Source organism: Schistocerca americana, chromosome 2 (genome assembly GCF_021461395.2).
Source record: "Schistocerca americana isolate TAMUIC-IGC-003095 chromosome 2, iqSchAmer2.1, whole genome shotgun sequence".
NCBI classification, from domain to species: Eukaryota; Metazoa; Arthropoda; class Insecta; order Orthoptera; family Acrididae; genus Schistocerca; species Schistocerca americana.
Window position 1 is genome coordinate 243,680,000 of NC_060120.1, and position 7,623 is coordinate 243,687,622.

The 7,623-nt window shown below is 40.8% G+C and overlaps 1 non-coding gene across 1 annotated transcript; it reads left to right on the forward strand.

Moving 5' to 3' along the window:
• On the forward strand, positions 1-75 carry Trnas-uga. The gene has a single exon. It is a non-coding gene; the product is annotated as a tRNA-Ser (tRNA).
• Positions 76-7,623: the final 7,548 nt, after the last annotated feature.

The following is a 7,623-nucleotide window of genomic DNA, read 5'->3' on the forward strand; positions in this document are numbered from 1 at the left end:
TGCTTCGGTAGCTCAGTTGGTAGAGCACTTGCCCGTGAAAGGCAAAGGTCCCGAGTTCGAGTCTCGGTCGGGCACACAGTTTTAATCTGCCAGGAAGTTTCAAAAAATGAACTTTTCATCCTTCAAAATTGTTACTAAGCCACAAGCTTACAGGATCGTGCTCTCATTACACAGTTTTCCCCCCTGGCTCATATTATTCATGCACATGATAATATCTTCCCTATATTCAAAAACAGTATTGATGCTCCTTGACTGAAAATTCCAACGAATAGGCACTGAACATGGCAGTCGTTTTCGTACTATGTCATTGAGAACTGCTGTTCTTTGAGGAGATGCTGAAAAGAAGCTGCAAAGTCCCTGCAGTTTAGTGAAGAATATTCACACATTTTTATAATGGAAGAGGCTTTAAGCATAATGAGATTCAACTGGTGGGCATAACAATGAATGTATGAAGCATTGAGAAACTTTTCCTTAACAGGAGCCTGCACTCCACGTGATGAACCACTCATGACTGCTGCACCATCACATGTTTGCGCTATTAGCTTATGTGGACAGTTCCCCAAATCACTATTTATCTATTTGATGATGGACGTTGCCAAAGACTGGGCGTCATGCTTTTCTGGTGCTATGAAGTCCCAAAATCTTTCAACTAGTTTTCCATTAATGATGTACCTATATACTATAACCATCTAGAAAACACAGGCTACATCACTGCTTTTGTCAGCTATTACTGCCAAAAACTCAGCACCCTTAACTTCCTTTCTAATTTCCTCTTGGCAGACTTGAAGCATGCACTGGAGGAGTTCATTCTGGATGGATTTGAGGTTCCTTTGAAAACTGTAGCTTTCTCTAAATGCAATTTTAATACAGAGTCTAATTCTGCACTAAAATTAATCAAGGAATGAAAAATACCAGGACTGGAAGATGATTCAGTCTCATCATATCCTCTAAGGCCAATTTCCAACGAACCACAGAAACGAATACGGTTAATAATTAGATTCGATATGTACCTATTATTGGTAACTTTTTGGTTGTGTAATGCCACGGACCATCTGTACCCACTGTCTAATTGGGTAGCTATATTTATATCGCCCAGACTTGCCATATTCAAAACGTTATTTACATGGACTGAAGAAAGTTTGTGTTTTCTAATTTTGTCATGGAGGTGTTGAATGTCACAGACTGCGTGTTTAGACCATGAAAGATCTCCTCCACATAATAAACAAGAAAACAAAATAAGGCATATTTCGTGTCACAACCACACAGTCATTCATGCTTGTTGTATAATTCAGAGTTAAATCTCCTATTGAATTGGTGACTTTTCATTTTAATGGTTTGCGAAATTGTTAAAGCAGGAGGCGGCCTACCTAGCCTCTTGATTTCTAATTTTGCTTCAAACTTCTGTGAACTGAAGGGTTCAGAGAGCAATGAAATTACCTGATTCATTATTTCACATATTCACTTGTCACTTGAGCCTCAAAATTCACTGTAGCACACACTAAAATAACTAACACAATGCACAGGAAATAGTTCGCTCGCAGCTACACCTGAACTGGTAAGGGGGTGCGAGAATCCCACTTTGTTCAAAGATCTGATAGTTCTGTTTCCCTTCGGAAGAGTTCGGGCCCACTTCCTGCGGCTGGCAAAATGGAAATGTCGTGTGGCTAGGGCCTCCCGTCGGGTAGACCGTTCGCCTGGTGCAGGTCTTTCGATTTGACGCCACTTCGGCGACCTGCGTGTTGATGGGGATGAAATGATGACGATTAGGACAACACAACACCCAGTCCCTGAGCGGAGAAAATTTCCGACCCAGCCGGGAATCGAACCCGGGCCCTTAGGATTGACAGTCTGTCACGCTGACCACTCAGCTACCGGGGCGGCTGGCAGAGTGGCCTGGGTGAGGTGTTTATACACACAAGACCTGCATACGATTACAGTGTTGCCAAGCATTGCCCCCGCACCCCGAACCCCCTCTGAGACACCCAAGTCCACGTTTGCAGCCACAGTGCAACTCCCTGTTGCCATTGGCACATTCTGTCCAACTCCACTGCGTTCGGCAATTGGAGCCCAGGCATTTCAAAAGAGATAAATGGAACGCTACTTCTCCACTAGTATAGGATGCTCAGAAGGCAAAGACAGTTGAACAAAATTATTCCTTGGGGGTAGCGCAAACCTGCAAACCTGTACAGGAGCCGCCCCTGTTTGTACACATATATAGAATAGCTTCATTTATGCCAAGGTGAGTCATGTAAGATCAAAATCACAATTTAATCTTAGTTTATTTAAACGACAAGAAAATTAACTTATGTAATATAAGCTGCACCACTGTTTTATTAAACAATAATGAAATAAATTTTCAGTACAACACACAGTTGCCAAGGACAGGTGTTACAGAGACAGTAATGACCCACTCAGAGCATTAAGCAATGCAGTGGCATCAGATCCCATCCAGCTGCTTATTTGATCACTAATTATCTCATAGACAACTGCCTCAATGTAGCATTAGGCTGCTAGCTCATAATCAGGGGCTTTTTTTTTTTTTTTGTTGCATGGATCGTAAATTTTTTCTGCCTAGCTCACTTTATATTTTATATTACTGCTGCTCACTTGAGCGTATGACAACACAAATTATCATTGTGTCACCTGAAGCAATAATGAAGGAATAGGTATGGGTCTGCAGTTGTGAAACAAAAATGGAACCGTACTAAATCATTTTATTTTTTGTTGGCACACTTTATACACAGACGCACCCACTCGAGGGTTAAATAATGAATTTTCCATTTTAAGTCAGAAATGTAAGGTTTTCTGTACCCTCATCATTTTGTATAAATGAGTAATCCTATCATTTATTCATATGATAATGGCACACAGTTACACATTTTGTGTATAGTATTATGTATTAGTATGTATATGTGTTTGTGTCATTTTTTTATTTGTCTGACGTTCTCTTCGGGTAGCATGCAGCAGGTGGAGATCACCAGTAGACACTTTTACATCACAAGTATGATAAAGAGTTTCCATCGTCACATGGATAATGAAGGAGTTCCTCAGAGGAGACGAGACAATGCTGAACTTCATCAAAAATGTCTTAGAAGAAATGTTACGTAAACATCTGCAATTCAGTTTCATTGCATAACAAGTGTTATTGAGATATTCACACTAACAACACATTTGTACAAGCTCATATAACAGATGTTAATAGCTATGTAAATCAGTTTTAAAATTATTTCAAATACAAGACAATAAAATTGACAATTAATACATGAGGGACATTCAATAAGCAATGTAACTCTTTTTTCTCAGCCAATTTCAGTGCAAAAAATGCAGAATTTGTTCTGGGACATTGTGAAATATTCCCACTTCAGCCTCTTTAATTTCACAATGTTCTGATAGGTGGCAGTGCTGTACATAGCCTTCAAAATAGCATCCATAATGGAGATGCATTACAAGCAGAAAGCTGTCATTGAGATTTTTTTGGCTGAAAACCAGAGCATCACAGATATTCACAGACAATTGCAGTATGTCTACAGAGACCTGGCAGTGAACAAAAGCACAGTGAGCCATTGGGTGAGGCATCATCATCACAACAAGGCTGCACAGACCTGTCCGATCTCCCACATGTTAGCTGGCCACACACAGCTGTGACTCCTGCAGTGTTGGAACATGTGGAGACTCTTATCTGAGGTGATTGACAGATCACAGTCAAACAGGTCGCTGCACAACCGGACATCTCTGTTGGTACTGCTGATATTCTTGTCCATCAGTTGGGTTACTCAAAGGTGTTTGCCCAGGTTTCTTGCTGCCTAACAGGAGGCCATAAAGAGCAATCAACGACCATCTGTGTGGAATTGTTTGCATGATTATGAGGCTGATCATGATAGTTCTTTGTCGAACATTGTCACAGGTGATGAAACATGGGTTCATTCATTCAAACTGGAAACAAAATGGCAATCCATTGAGTGGCACTACTCTACCTCTCCTCCAAAAAAAGAGTTCAAAGCCACACCCTCAGCTGGTAAAATGATGGTGATGATCTTCTGGGACTGTGAAGGGGTTATTCTGTTTGATGTTCTCCCTCGTGGTGCAATGATCAACTCTGAAGTGTATTGTGCTACTCTGGGAAATTGAAGAAACGAGTTCAATGTGCTCCTCACCACAAATGTAAAAAACTTCCCCTTGTACATGGCAGTGCAAGGCCTCACACAAATCTGCCCACCCAAGGTGAGCTCACAACACTTCATTGGACAGTTGTTCTTCCTTACTCACCCTACAGCCCAGATCACACACCTTCTGACTTTCATCTGTTTGGTCTAATGATGCACTCCATGGGAAACAGTATGTACATGATGCAGAGATTATTGATGCAGCAAGATGCAGCATTGATCAGTAGAGAGGTACCATGCAGGCATACAGGCCCTCACAGTAAGTCGATGAAAGGCTGTTGCATTGAACATAGATAACATTGAAAAAAGAGTTTTGCAGCAAGAAGAGTGGGGAATAACATGATCTATTGGAATCCTGTATTATGAACCTTGCTGTTGGTTGGGAGGCTTGTGTGCCTCAGTGATACTGATAGCCATACCATAGGTGCAACCACAATGGAGGGGCATCTATTGAGAAGCTAGACCGACATGTGGTTCCTGAAGAGGGGCATCAGTTGCTTCAGTAGTTGCAGGGGCAACAGTTTGGATGATTGACTGATCTGTCCTTGTAACATCAACCAAAATGGCCTTGCTGTGCTAGTGCAGACAAACAACTGGAACCAAGTGGAAACTACAGCTGTAATTTTTCCCAAGGACTTGCAGCTCAACTGCATGGTTAAATTATGATGGCATCTTCTTGCATAAAATATTCCAGAGGTAAAATAGTTCCCCATTTGGTTCTCTGGGCGAGAACTACTCAGGAGAACATCGTTATCAGGAGAAACAAAACTGGCATTCTACGGATTGGAGCGTAGAATGTCAGATCCCTTATTTGGGCACGTAGGTTAGAAAATTTAAAAAGGGAAACAAATAGGTTAAAGCTAGATATAGTGGGAGTTAGTGAAGTTCAGTGGCAGGAGGATCTGGATTTCTGGTCAGGTGAATACTGGGTTGTAAATACAAAAACAAATAGTGGTAATGCAGAAGTAGATTTAGTAATGAATAAAAAAATATGAACGTGAATAAGCTACTATAGACAGCAAATAGTGATCCCATTATTGTAGCCAAGATAAACATGAAGCACCCACCCACCACTCTAGTACAACCTTATATGCCAACTAGCTCCACAGATGATGAAGAGATTAAAGAAATGTATGATGAGATAAAAGAAATTATTCAGATAGTTAAGGGAGACAAAGAATATTGACTGGGGGAATTGAAAGAGAAAGCTGTCTGGTAGAATTTTGCAGAGAGCATAATTCAATCATAGCTAACACTTGGTTTAAGAATCATGAAAGAAAGTAATATATGTGGAAAAGATCTGGAGACACTGGAAGGTTTCAGACTGATTACATACTGGCAAGACAGGGATTTTGATCCAGGTTTTAAATTGTAAGATAAACAATGGAAATGAGCGTATGGCATCATTGGGTGGGAGGCCCCATCCAGGGAAGTTCGGCCGCCAAGTGCAAGTCTTATTTCAGACACCACGTTGGGCGACTTCTGTGCTGGTGATGAGGATGAAACAATTACGAGGACAACACAATACCCAGTCCCCAAGTGGACCAGGCTGGTAATTGAACCCGGGCCCGCTTGCATGGGATGCGAGCACATTACCACCCAGCTAAGCAGGTGCATATTGTAAGACAATTCCAGGGGCAGATGTAGTTTCTGACCACAATTTATATGTTATGAACTGGAGATTAAAACTGAAGAAACTGCAAAAAGATACAAATCTGGATAAACTGAAAGACCCAGAGGTTGTAGAGAGTGTCACAGGGAGTTTGTGAGAACAATTGACAAGAAAAGGGGAAATGAATACAATAAAACAAGAATGGCTAGATTTGAGAGATGAAATAGTAAAGGCAGCATAGGATCAAGTGGGTAAAAAGATGAGGGCTAGTAGAAATCGATGGGTAACACAAGAGATATTGAATTTAATTGATGAGAGGAGATAATATAAAAATGCGTTAAATGAAGCAGGTGAAAGAGAACATAAAGGATGTAGAAGCATATATCACTAGTGGTGAAATAGATACCACCTATTGGAAAATTAAAGAGACCTTTGGAGAAGAGCTCAGATGGAAAACTAGTTCTAAGCAAAGAAGGGAAAGCAGAAAGGTGGAAGAAGTATATAGACTGTCTATACAAGGGAGATGTACTTGAGGGCAATATTCTGGAAATGGAAGAGGACATAGATGAAGATGAGATATGGTACTGCGCAAAGAAATTGACAGAGCATGAAAAGATCTAAGTCGAAACAAGGCACTGGGAGTAGACAACATTCCGTTGGAATTACTGATAGCCTTGGGAGATCCAGCCATGACAAAACTCTTCCATCTAGTGAGCAAGATTTATGAGACAGGCGAAATACTTGCAGACTTCAAGAAGAATATAATAATTCCAAATCCAAAGAAATCGGGTGCTGGCATGCATGAAAATTACTGAACTACCAGATTAATAACTCACGGCTGCAAAATACTAGCACAATTTGTTTACAGAAGAATGGAACAACTGGTATAAGCTGACATCAGGGAAGATAAGTTTGAATTCCAGAGAAATGTAGGCACCTGGGGGCAATATTGACCCTTCGACTTCTCATAGAAGACAGGTTGTTGTTGTTGTGGTCTTCAGTCCTGAGACTGGTTTGATGCAGCTCTCCATGCTACTCTATCCTGTGCAAGCTTCTTCATCTCCCAGTACCTACTGCAACCTACATCCCTCTGAATCTGCTTAGTGTATTCATATCTTGGTCTCCCTCTACGATTTTTACCCTCCATGCTGCCCTCCAATGCTAAATTTGTGATCCCTTGATGCCTCAAAACGTGTCCTACCAACCGATCCCTTCTTCTAGTCAAGTTGTGCCACAAACTTCTCTTCTCCCCAATCCTATTCAATACCTCCTCATTAGTTACGTGATCTACCCACCTTATCTTCAGCATTCTTCTGTAGCACCACATTTCGAAAGCTTCTATTCTCTTCTTGTCCAAACTGGTTATCGTCCATGTTTCACTTCCATACATGGCTACACTCCATACTATTACTTTCAGAAACGACTTCCTGACACTTAAATCTATACTCGATGTTAACAAATTTCTCTTCTTCAGAAACGATTTCCTTGCCATTGCCAGTCTACATTTTATATCCTCTCTACTTCAACCATCATCAGTTATTTTACTCCCTAAATAGCAAAACTCCTTTACTACTTTAAGTGTCTCATTTCCTAATCTAATCCCCTCAGCATCACCCGATTTAATTTGACTACATTCCATTATCCTCGTTTTGCTTTTGTTGATGTTCATCTTATATCCTCCTTTCAAGACACTGTCCATTTCGTTCAACTGCTCTTCCAAGTCCTATGCTGTCTCTGACAGAATTACAATGTCATCGGCGAACCTCAAAGTTTTTATTTCTTCTCCATGAATTTTAATACCTACTCCGAATTTTTCTTTTGTTTCCTTTACTGCTTGCTCAATATACA